The sequence below is a fragment of the Oryctolagus cuniculus genome, chromosome 5 (genome assembly GCF_964237555.1).
Source record: "Oryctolagus cuniculus chromosome 5, mOryCun1.1, whole genome shotgun sequence".
NCBI classification, from domain to species: domain Eukaryota; kingdom Metazoa; phylum Chordata; class Mammalia; order Lagomorpha; family Leporidae; genus Oryctolagus; species Oryctolagus cuniculus.
Window position 1 is genome coordinate 76,670,492 of NC_091436.1, and position 13,447 is coordinate 76,683,938.

A 13,447-nucleotide genomic window follows, 5' to 3' on the forward strand; every position below is an offset into this window, starting at 1 on the left:
GTTACCTGGCAAACCCTGTGCTTGTTCTCTATAGCCTACTTAGATGTGCTCTTTTTAAATACATTGGGTTTGACCTTTCTCAGGTTTATAATTTTTCCATATTTTAAAGACTGGTGATTACTGTTCCACAGACAGAATTAATGAAAGTTGCAAAAGCTAACTGAAAACCTCAGAGAATTGTTTTCTAAGCCACAGAGGGAATAAGACGGGAAGCACAACTTCTCTTCAGTGAAATCTTTTTCTCTAAATTGTATTGTTCGAATTAGTAGCTTCTGAGGCTGGTGCCGTGGCTCACTTAGTTAATCTTCCACCTGCGGTGCCAGCATCCCTTTTGGGCTCCAGATTCTAGTCCCAGCTGTCCCTCTTTCAGTCCAGCTCTCTACTGTGGCCTGGGAGGGCAGTAGAGGATGGCCCAAGTGCTTGGGCCCCTGCACCAACATGGAAGACCAGGAAGAAACACCTGGCTCCTGGCTTCGGATCAGCGCAGCACCTGCTGTGGTGGCCATTTGGGGAGTGAACTTTCTCTCTCTCTCTCTCTCACTGTCTATAACTCTACCTGTCAAATAAAAAAAATTAGTAGATTCTACTTACAAGTCAAGAGAAGTATAGAGAACATGAATTGAAACTGGCTCTAACTGTGAAATACATGCCAGATTTTGGACTTAATATGAAACAAAGAATATACAAGACCACATTAATTTTATTTAATATATATTTTACTAATAAACTAATATTTTAATTAGTGTAATACATTTGTTATTTAGTGAATAAGATAAACAGCTTGTAGCTGTAGCTCCTATGCAATTACTTTGGACAAGATTGCTCCACATAATTTCTGATCTGTCTCCATTCGATCACAAATGAAAATGACATTGTGTGTGTGTGTGTGTGCATGCATGTGTTGATGTGGTAGGTGAAGTTGTTAACAAGTTAGTAGTCTAGTACTCATTTTGTTTCCCCTCATCCATCTAGACCTCTTTTCTGTTCCCGAAGTTAAAATCCTGAACAAAATGACATCATGAAAATGTATCTTTATCCACAAAAAATATTAAATAGGAAGCCTTTTGGATCGGAGTTGTTATTTATCTCTAAATAGAGAACCTGTTTCATAGATGTGTAGCATGAATCTGGGAATATTTTCTCCTAATATACAGTATTCTCTCAAGAAGAAACCACAATTTAATGTATACATTACAGATGTTATAGTTATTATTTTATGACAGCTTTCAAATGTTGATAACTTTTATAAATTATCAGTTTCTGGACTCTGATATAATGCTGAAATTCCTTAAAGTGCATAATTATAGTGTACTAGTTTACTATGTAGCATTTGCTGAATTTTTATTTAATTCTCAATTAGCAAACAAGAATAATTGTCTTCAGTTTTATAATACTAAATATTCACATTGATCTTTTCATAAGAAGGCATCATTTGAAATGCTCATTGAATCCTAATTGTGTCTTAAGTTCTTTTCCAAATTGGATTCTCAGAACAAATCTATGAATTAACTAGTATAGATATGCCTTCTAAATATCAGGAAATGGATAAACCAAGATGCCTAACTTGAAAGCATTATACAATTAATCAAAGGATAGATGTAAGAATCTAGTTCCAAAGTCACAATCTAATCATCATGATATACTATCTTTCCTGATGAGAATATTTAATCATATTTCATATTTAAACCATTTACTTATTAAAAATGTAGCCTACCATAATTGTTAATCTTCTATATATTCATTATTTACTATATTTTAACAAATTAAAATAAGCTAATATTTATTGAGAAGCAACTATGGGCTAGGTACTAACCTCAAGCAACCTTTAAGTGAAATCCACAGGAAGTTAACAAAACAACCTGGCAGTTCTGAAAATCTCTTTAAGTCCTCTGGTACATATTTTTAAAAAATCAGAAGTAGTTACTAGTAAAAAAAATATACTAATGGTTAAAACAAATTTGAAAGCATAAACGTGTTGTGATGGCACTCCATAGTGAGTAATGTTAAAGGAACAGTCACTGTCACAGCCGAGAACATTATTGTGTGCAGACTTGCAGATTCCTACATATACATATTTTAATCATTCAGAAAACACAAGATTACTTGTTTATAGCTAGCTTCATACTCAATACAGATTAAATTAAAATTTGCTGATTTGAGACCTCTCCTTAGAAATGCAATCATTACTCTAGTCAAAAAGTATTTACTCAGCTTTGTCTCAGAATGATCACTTACAAAAGATTACTAGATACGTTAAAACAAGCAGCATAGTGGCAGACAGTGGCCACATATTTGACTGTTATATTTTCTGATAAGCTGTCTGACTCTACATGGAGGAAGCTTTTCTGTCTCTGATGATATTAATACTTCTCCCCCAGCAGCATTGCACTATTTCCATGTTGTCCTTCAGTAATTTGGCTCAAGACACCTCTGAAGAATGACAAAACATGTATGTGTTTGTAAGGCACAATTTGTGCATGTCTGGCTTGGTACTGTCCTTTTCTTAATGGGAACTGATCAGTTTGAGAAAGCACACTTTCTCATGGTTTCACAAGGACTCACCACCTGCATAGGACCAGCCCTGTTGTGACTAGAGGTACAAGATTGTCCATTTCTGGTCCTGGGTCCCAGGGCCATTTCAAACTTATATGAAGTTATGTCCTCCAAACTAAGCTTTAGCAGAAATAAAAATGATGCTTAAGTATCTACATTACAGCATACTTTCTTTTTGTGTCTTGGTTCAGAAATTGAAAGACCAATGGAAATGGAGACTTTCCCCTACTAGGCAGAAATTGCCTAACCCATGTCTCTCATCATCAACACCTTCTATTCCAACAAGGAAATTTTCCTGCGGGGGGAAAATACCTCTAATACATCTGGTGCCTGACAGTCCTCTCCAAGCTGGACAGCGGTAAAGAGCTGAAGATCGACATCACCCCAGCCCCTAGGACCACATGCTGACATTGGTAGACACAGGCTGATCTCATCAATAACTTGGGAATCATTGCCAAGTCTGGGACTAAATCGTTTATGGAGACTCTTCAGGCTGGTGCAGATATCTCCATTATTGGCCAATTGGGGGTTGGTTTTTATTCATTCTACCTGGTGGTGGAGAAGGTGGTTGTGATTACAAAGCACAACGGTGATGAGCAGTATGCCTGGGAGTCTTCTTCTGGGGGCTCCTTCATTGTGTGTGCTGACCACAGTGAGCCTATTGTCCAAGGCACCAAGGTGATCAGACTAAATACTTGGAGGAGAGGCAGGTCAAAGAGGTGGTGAAGAAGCACTCTAAGTTCATAGGCTACCCCATCACTTCAACTTGGAGAAGGAAAGAGAAAAGGAAATCAGTGATGATGAAACAGAGGAAGAGAAAGGTGAGAAAGAGGAGGAAGACAAACAGGATAGGAGGAGTCCAAGATCGAAGATGTGGGCTCTGAAGAAGAAGATGAATGCAGTAAGAATAAGAAAAAGAAAATAAAGGGGCTGGCGCCATGGCTCACTTGGTTAATCCTCTGCCTGCGGTGCTGGCATCCCATATGTGCACTGGTTCTAGTCCCGGCTGCTCCTCTTCAGGTCCAGCTCTCTGCTGTGGCCTGGGAAGGCAGTGGAGGATGGCCCAAGTGTTTGGGCCCCTGAACCTGCATGGGAGACCAGGAGGAAGCATCTGGCTCCTGGCTTCAGATTGGCAAAGCTCCAGCCATAGTGGCCATTTGTGGGGTGAACCAATGGAAGGAAGACCTTTCTCTCTCTCTCTCTCTCTCTTACTGTCTAACTCTATCTGTCAAATAAATTTTAAAAAAATTTAAAAAAAAAGAAAAAGAAAATAAAGAAGATCAAGGAGAAATACACTGATCAGGAACAATTGAACAAGACCAAGCACATTTGGACCAGAAACTCTGATGACATCACCCAGGAGGAGTACGGAGAGTTCTACAAGAGCCTCACCAATGACAGGGAGGAACACTTGGCAGTCAAACACTTCTCTGTCGAAGGTCAGTTGGGATTTAGGGCTTTGCTTTTCATTCCTCACTGAGCTCTCTTTGAATTCTTTGAAAACAAGAAGAACAACAACAACACTAAACTGTATGGCTGTGGCAAGTTCATCATGGACAGCTATGATAAGCTGATCCCAGAATATTTCACCTTCATCCATGATGTGGTTGACTCTAAGACTTGCCCTTGAATATTTCCTGCAGAGCAAGATCTTGAAAGTCATCTGCAAAAACATTGTGAAGAAGTACCTTGAGCTCTTCTCCAAGTTGGCAGAAGACAAGGAGAACTCCAAGAAATTCTAGGAGGTGTTCTCCAAGAACTTAAAGCTTGGCCTCCATGAGGACTTCACTAACCAGCGCTGCCTTTCTGAGCTGTTGCACTACCACACTTCCCAGTCTGGAGATGAGATGACTTCGCTGTCAGAGTATGTCTCTTGCATGAAGGAGATGCAGAATTCCATTTACTACATCACTGGGGAGACCAAAGAACAGGTGGACAGCTCTACTTTTGTGGAGTGTGTGCAGAAGTGGGGTTTCATGGTGTACATGATGGAGCCAATCAATGAGTACTGTGTGAAGCAGCTCAAGCAGTTTGATGGGAAGAGCCTAGTGTCACTGACCAAAGAGGGCCTGGAGATACCTGAGGGTGAGGAGGAGAAAAAGAAAATGGAGGAGAGCAAGGCAAAGTTTGAGAATCTCTGCAAGCTCTGGAAAGAAATCCTGGGATCAGATGGATTCACTGCTGAATTCTACCAGACATTTAAAGAAGAACTGACTCCAATTCTTCTCAAACTATTCAGAACAATCGAAAAAGAGGGAGTCCTTCCAAATTCTTTCTGTGAAGCCAGCATCACCTTAATTCCTAAGCTGGAAAAAGATGCAGCATTGAAAGAGAATTACAGACCAATATCCCTGATGAACATAGATGCAAAAATCCTCAATAAAATTCTGGCCAATAGAATGCAACAACACATCAGAAAGATCATCCATCCAGACCAAGTGGGATTTATCCCTGGTATGCAGGGATGGTTTAATGTGCGCAAAACAATCAATGTGATACACCACATTAACAGACTGCAGAAGAAAAACCATATGATTATCTCAATAGATGCCGAGAAAGCATTTGATAAAATACAACACCCTTTCATGATGAAAACTCTAAGCAAACTGGGTCTGGAAGGAACATTCCTCAATACAATCAAAGCAATCTATGAAAAACCCACAGCCAACAGCCTATTGAATGGGGAAAAGTTGGAAGCATTTCCACTGAGATCTGGTACCAGACAGGGATGCCCACTCTCACCACTGCTATTCAATATAGTTCTGGAGGTTCTAGCCAGAGCTATTAGGCAAGAAAAGTAAATTAAAGGGATACAAATTGGGAAGGAAGAACTCAAACTATCCCTCTTTGCAGATGATATGATTCTTTATTTAGGGGATCCAAAGAACTCTACTAAGAGACTATTGGAACTCATAGAAGAGTTTGGCAAAGTAGCAGGGTATAAAATCAATGCACAAAACCAACAGCCTTTGTATACACAGGCAATGCCATGGCTGAGGAAGAACTTCTAAGATCAATCCCATTCACAATAGCCACAAAAACAATCAAATACCTTGGAATAAACTTAACCAAGGACGTTAAAGATCTCTATGATGAAAATTACAAAACCTTAAAGAAAGAAATAGAAGAGGATACCAAGAAATGGAAAAATCTTCCATGCTCCAAAAAAAAAAAAAAAAAAAAAAAAAGGGAGCCATGAGAGTATTTCAGGCATGGAAAGCCAAGACACTCTGGGGGGAAAAAAAAAAAACTAAATGAAAGAACTCTGTGAGATCCCAGTGGAAAGAACGGGCCATCAAAGAAGGAGGTACCTTTCTCTGAAGGGAGGAGAGAACTTCTACTTTGACCATGGCCTTGTCTAAATATGATCAGAGTCAGTGAATTCAGGGGGCTTCCATAGACTTGGCAGCTCATGACAAGGGCCTAAGTTGATTACTGATGCCATAAACAAGAGTGTCAATTTGTTAAGTCAACAACAGGAGTCACTGTGCACTTACTCCTCATGTAGGATCTTTGTCCTTAGAGTGTTGTACATTGAGATTTAATACTATAACTAGTACTCAAACAGTATTTTTCACTTCATGTTTCTGTGTGGGAGCAAACTGTTGAAATCTTTACTTAATGTATGCTACACTGATCTTCTGTATATAAAGAGAAACGAAAATGAATCTTGATGTGAATGGAAGAGGAGAGGGAGTGGGAAAGGGGAGGGTTGCGGGTGGGAGGGACGTTATGGGGGGGAAGCCATTGTAATCCATAAGCTGTAGTTTGGAAATTTATATTCATTAAGTAAAAGTTTAAAAAAAAGAAATCCTTGGTAAGAAGGTTGGGAACATGACAATCTCCAATAGGCTCATGTCTTCACCCTGCTGCATTGTGACTAACACCTGTGGCTGGATAGCCAACATGGACAAATCATAAAGGTCTAGGCACTTTGAGTCAATTTTACCATGGGCTACATGATGGCCAAAAAGCACCTGGAGATCAATCCTGACAACCCCATTGTGGAGATGCTGTGGCAGAAGGCCAAAGAAGATAAGAACGACAAAGTGATCAAGGGTCTGGTGGTGCTACTGTTTGAACCTGTGCTGATGTCTTCTCCCTAGAGGATCCCTAGGCTCACTCCAACCTCATCTATCACGTGATAAAGTTAGGCATAGTCATTGATGAGGATGAGGTGACAGCAGAGGAACCCAGTGCAGCTGTTCCTGATGGGATTCCTTCCGTTGAGGGAGACGAGGTTGCCTCCTGAATGAAAGAAGTAGATTAGAAACTCCTGCTTGGAAACTTTATGCCCTCTGTATAGTGTCCCCATGGCTCCTACAGCACCTTTGAGTGGCCCTGTCCCACCTGGCTCCCTGCTGATGTTTAGTGGCCTCTCTCCTGTCCTGTATCTTCAGGCAGGAAACAATGGCCTCAAGCCCTATCCCCTCCTTAATTTGACAATGAGGTTGGATGTTGTGTATTGTGGGTTTTTTATTGTTTATTTTGTTCTGAAATTAATGTATGCAAAATAAAGATGATGCAGTTTTATAAAAAAGAAAAGCCCTCCTCTTTAAAGTTCCCAACATTTAATTTTCTGAGAAAATCTAAGAATGAATTAGTGGAATTTTCAGATTCAGCATTCGAGAGTTGGAGAGGTTTTTTTTTGGTGTGTGTTTGAGTGTGTGTGTGTGTGTGTTCGCGCACACACAGCTTTGGACATCCCTATGTGAATGGAAAACTGTGATCTTGGAAATTAGTCAAGGCTGGTTGCAGGTTGTACAGGATTGTAATAGTTACATGGCTTAAGGTGAACACACATTGTTTAATGTTAGTGAGTAAAAGGAAGCATTGGCTCTATATGGATATTTGGCTTAACTTCTTTCCATTTTGGGAGCCCACTTGCTCCCAAGAGCAATAATCTTGCTTTCTTTCCAGGACCTATCCTCTCAATGTGTCAGGGAGGCCTGTTCCATAATAAGAGCGATATGTCTAATTAATTTTAAGATTCAGTTAGTGTTCATGTTTGTCATAATGCTCAATTTAGTCAAATATTTAGTGAGAATAGAGGAACTCTTTTTTTTTTGTCATCTTAAAGATCACATAATCTGTAATATTGTGAAAACTAGAAAGAGAATTGATCTTTGAGTTAGACCAGTGTTTCATAGACAATGTTCTATGCAGCATCTGTGTTTTAACAAACACTGTTTTGAGGTGTTTCTCAGAAAAGTGATTCTGTAGTTAAATGTATTCGAGAAACAATGAGTTAAATTTGAACAAGAGTTTTGTTTTGTTTTACCTATAAAATAATTTCTCAAAAACTTTGACATGCTAACTTGTATTATTTATCTCTGAAAGCACACTAAAATATATGGATTCTAAACATTTATTTCTTTTTATAATTTTCCCATCACTTTTGTTCCCTTAGTGTTTTACAAAATACAGGTGTACAAACATTTGGAAACCAGACTGCCTATTTTTACTTATATTCAAATAAAATTTTTTCAGTGAACTTGGGATAATCATACTCATTTTCAATTCCATATTTAAAAGAATTATACAAAGTATACAAAGTAGCTATAATAATTAATGAAGACCATGATTATAAGAAACATACAGAGTGGTATTTTCTGTATTAATGAGAACAGTAAAGACAGATTTTAAAAAGCAAAATTATATGTTAAATTTGTAAAATATGAGGAAGACTCGGTTAATAAACTACCCAGTACATTTAATCTCACACGTCACAAAACTCCAAATGGGAAAATGCACACTACATTTAACCTCATGAGCTAAAAAGCTCCAAACGAGTTTCTGTGCATTGGCAATGACATGAGCAGAAAATGCTTTGTTGTGTACTTGCTAACTGGGATGCTATTTCTTGTTTTATAATGAAGAGAGTTGATATGGTGCTTTCGACTTTGCTTTTGGGTTTTCTTAAAAGAGAAAAATGTCAACTCAGTAAGTTAGTAAAATAAGCCTTAAGTGAATCCTTAGAAAGAAGCATCAAAAATAAAGGTAATAATACAAACAAATGTAACAGGAAAAGATTAAGAAAGTAAATTGAAGAGGGAACAACAAATAACATAGAAAATAAAGGGGGAAATAAAACAACAGATAAACTGAAAATAGCAAGTGAACATAATAAATTCTTTGTGGTTAATTTTGAAAGCTTATATGAAAAGATTAATGTCCTTGAAAGTATCATTAAAAATACTACTTTTAAAATAAATTTAAAAATAGACAAAGACATTCTAATTAGTTAAAAATTTCCCTAACCAGAATTCCAGACACAATTATTTTTATAGATAAACTCATATTAAGAAAGAAATGATGTCTAACTTTGTAAGCTCTCTAGATAATGGATAAGTAGATTTACAACTTCATTTGCGGAATGGAATATAACTTTCAAACTATGAAGAAAGGAGGATATTTGAATTAAAGAGTAGCTGTCAGTTGTGGTGCCTGCACTCCGGATAGTGAACCTGGCTCAAGTTCTGACTCTGATTCCACGTTCAGCTTCCTGCCAGTGATCACCCTGAGAGGCAGTGGATGACAGCTCAGTTGGTTTGGTCCTGTCTTCACATGGGAGACCTGGATTAAGTTTCTAGCTCTCAGTTTTTCATCTGCCCTAGCCTATGGTTGTTTGGGAGAGTAAACAAGTGAATGGACTCTCTGTCTCTCTGCTTGCCAAATACATTTTTTTAAATGAAAGAGGACAAATTATAAAGGCTAAATTACAAGGTTAAATTTCTCTGGATATAATGAAAAATACTGTAAATCTACTGACAATAGGAATTCAGGAATATTTCCAAAATTTGAAATGAAAAGGTTTACTTATCAACAATAGAAAATTCTTAATATGAATTATAGCGTTAAAGTAAACATCAGATGATCAATTTGAATACCACAAGTCAATAGTTGCAGAAAAGTGATAATATTCAAATCTTATTTGTGTTTGAAAAACTGAAGAGTAACCTTTTGTAAAACTATAAATAATGCTTAATATCCTTAACCTGCCAAATTAAGTCTATTCTCTCTTTTTGCTCCCAATTTCTATCTTTATAGATCAATCCACATCATACTGATGGCAAAATGTTAATAACAATTCACTTAATTATGAAACAACCAGAAATTCTTGCTAATATTACATTATACTAGAAGTAGTTAGTGAAATAAATCAAGAGAAACAACTAAAATATTTGACTAAAAAGAAAAAAATCTTAGGTAAATAAGGAAAAGTAACATTTTATTACCTAAAAAGAAACTAAAATAATTTAATGAATGTAAGAACTATATTGATAATAAATTATAACCCTTAAACTAGAAATAAGTTGCTAGAGCATGAAGTTCTTTTTTAAAATACAAGATTTTTAATAACAAAAATAAATATTATTGGGGAATAATTTAAAAAAAACTGTTAAAATTTTGGGTGGCAAATCTATTTAATTTGTTAAAGCAACTGTCTTGTACCATTCATTGAAGGGATTCATTATCCTACAATGTGATTATCATACATTTTTATATGTACCCAGTGAGACTATTATAGATCAAAAATTAAAACAAAACAAAAAACCTAAATAAATAAAGAGATATAATAGGTCTAAAGCTAGGACAATTCAATGATAGGAAAATGACTCTTCTCTGTTAATCTAATTTATAAATTCAGAAAAGATTCTAAATACGCTTAAAATTAAAATTCTAACTTTATGTGGAAAAGAAATGGCCAAGAAACCAGAAAAATGACATTGTAAAAGGATAATGATTAATAAATATTCTGCCATTGTCAATATGTACTACAAAACCATGGTCATTTTCTAGCTCCAATTTGATTAAAAATAAAAGCAAGGGTCTAATAGGTGAACAGGGATAGCCTCAAAGTCAGATGATGTGTAAAAAGGCAGCTTTACCTGGCATTGTTTTTTAAAAAGATATAGAAACAATGTGTTGTTCATATGGAGAGAAAAATTGTTAGATATATAATTTCTAAAATGTGGAGAGTAACTCTAAATAATAAGACACTTAGACAGAAAGTTCTAAGTTTTTCAGAAAAAAGAAAGATCATTACAACACTAGATTATAGAAGGATTTCTTATAAAAGATTCCCACAATACTATTTATGCAAAATATATTGAAATCTTTATTATATACAAATTCAAAATTTCTGTAGGACACAAAAATCTTAAGGATGAAAAAAATGTCATGTATTTAAAGGAGATTTGTGAATTAAAATCCAGAACATAAAAAGCACAAACGAACAGATGAAATATTCAACTGAAAAATAATCTCAGGGTACACATGTGCAATTCATATAGAAGAAAATATGAACGTGTGGTTATATAGATTTTCAAATTCATCATTAGCAGTAAAAATATATCAATATATTAAAATAAATTCATATACTATTACAACAAAAACAACACCAATTAGAAATGGTCTAAGGATTTGAATAGATATTTCTCCAAAGAAGATACAGATGATTGATACGCATCTGAAAAGAGACTCAAAATCACTAATAATTACTGGCTGATAATGCAATGATGAGTGAAAAGCCGCAAAATGATACAAAGATTTTGTATTCAAGAATAATTGGAGATATCATATAGGCAATAAAAACACAAAGCTCAAATTATATATATCAAGTTCAGAATGGCAATTGCTTCTAGAAAAAAAGTAAGTAGCTTTGTGGAGGAACATTTGAGCACTAGATTTCAAAACATATTTGGGGATATCTGATTTATTTGAGAAGATATTTTAAGTCTGTTATTTTAAAGAAATACATGCTTCCTTATGGAGATGTGAACAGTTTTGTCTGTTTTTAATTAGTTTTTATTATCTTTTTGTAAAGTGCCATTTCATGATGTGTGAAGAAGTATATAGTAATTTTCTTTGTATTTCAACAAAACCAAACTAGAATATTTTTTCCTCAAACTTTAAGCCAATCAAACTTCATAGTCGCTTCAAGCCCCCTTCTAAACAGAAGTAGATAAGGTGACATTTATAGTCATAAAACATGAAATAGCTAACTAGGCCAATTCATTAATTTTGGCATTCCTGGAATAATGTTGAAATCACTGTGAACAGCAAGCTTTGATTTTGAAATAGCTTTCTTTTATAACGTAGCTTCCACCAGAAATATTTAAAATATTTTACTACCATTATAAATGCCTAAATTACAACCCTGAGTGCAGACACCTGTATCCATTTGTGGCTACCTCATTCTGTGCCAGCTTGGTCTCCCTCATTCTGTGCCAGCTGAATGTTTTCCTAACAGAAGTGTGTATTTCCTCTGATACATTACCTGAATTAAAATCTCATATCAACTGCATGAACCTTATTACCACATTACAGGTAATTGAAGATTAATCTAATAAAGAATAAATAATTTTCCCAAATGTGCATTGGTATATTTTTTAATAACTCATAAATGTTCAGGGAGTTAAAACCTAAATTTGTTTGATTCTAAATTCTGAGCTGTTTCCATTGTATCTTATTAAACAGTAAAACACAATATGTTTGGCTGTATTTCCTTGGTGTGGGTATTGCCCTGATTTCAAAGATGTTTTATGAGGAGCAATTGATGGGTGACAAAGTATATTATACCTTTTAAGAAGGGGTCGCCATGGCTTCCTGCGATTTTATTTTCTATTCATTGTTTTTGAATCATCAAATTGTGTCAAAGAGAAGACTCTGGCAATAAACAGTGTGATGGACTGCTTGGGTTGGTACACTATGACCCAGAGCAATTGAAGGGACTACACACTGGTGGCTGTAGAATGAAGCACTGAAATATTTCTTCACATTATTATGTTATTTGATGTATCTCCAGATGTGCTTGCTCCCTCTGTAGCATTAGCTTTTACTTTCATTTTCCTCATACAGTTTCCAAGAAAAAAATTTTCCTGATAGTAAGTTTTGATGGAATATAGATTTTTCTGCTGGTTTAAATGAAAAAAAAAAAAAAAGCTTTCTAAAAATCCAACTATTACCAGTGAAGCTTTAAATACTGCAAAAACTGTTAAAAGTAGGAAAGTCGCTAAGTTTTAAAGATATTTTAGTAAGTTAATGTCTATATTTAAAATAAAACTTAATGGTTGAATTTGATTTCTACCTGTAGCTTCATAATCATATTAGGTTGGATTTAATTAACTTCTATTGTTGATTGTGGATTGAGAATATCAAATTTAAAGCCTCAATTTTAGAAGACTTTATGGGGCAGGAGCTGTGGTGTAGTAGGTAGAGCCACCAGCTGCAGTGTCGGCATCCCATGTGGGTGCCAGTTCAAGTCCTGGGCTCCACTTCTGATCCAGCTCCCTGCTATGGCCTGGGAGGACAATGGAGGATGGCCCAAACGCTTGGGCCCCTGCACCCACGTGGGAGACCCAGAGGAGCCTCCTGGCTCCTGGCTTAGAATCAGTGCAGCTCCAGCCATTGCTGCCAACTGGGGAGTGAATCAGCAGATGGAGGACCTCTCTTTCTATCTCTGCCTCTCCTTCTCTCTCTGTGTAATTCTTTCAAATAAATAAAGAAAAAAGAAAAAAAAAAAAAGAAGACTATATATTAGCAAGGTTTTATATGTAAAGTTTCTCCATGCTTTATATATTAGACACTATCAAGTGGCCCTCAGATAGCATGAAAATAATCAAGAGCAAGAATAAACCACTAGAGGTGGGTACTTTGCTCATCTAAGTTAACTGAATCCCATACTGGTGTGCCTGGGTTTGATACTTGACTCCAAATCCTGACTCCATTTTCAGCTAACACAGACCAGGGAGGCAGTGGTGATGGCTCAACTAATGGGAGTTCTGTCATGCCTATGGGAAATCTGGGTTGAGTTTCTGGCTTCTAGCTTCAGCCCAGCTGTGGCCATCAGGGGCATTTGGGAAGTGAACCTGCAGATGACAGCACTTTT

The 13,447-nt window shown here is 36.2% G+C and overlaps 1 pseudogene; it reads left to right on the forward strand.

The window, feature by feature from the left end:
- Window positions 1-2,764: 2,764 nt before the first annotated feature.
- On the forward strand, window positions 2,765-6,823 carry LOC100353784 (heat shock protein HSP 90-beta pseudogene; annotated as a pseudogene).
- Window positions 6,824-13,447: the final 6,624 nt, after the last annotated feature.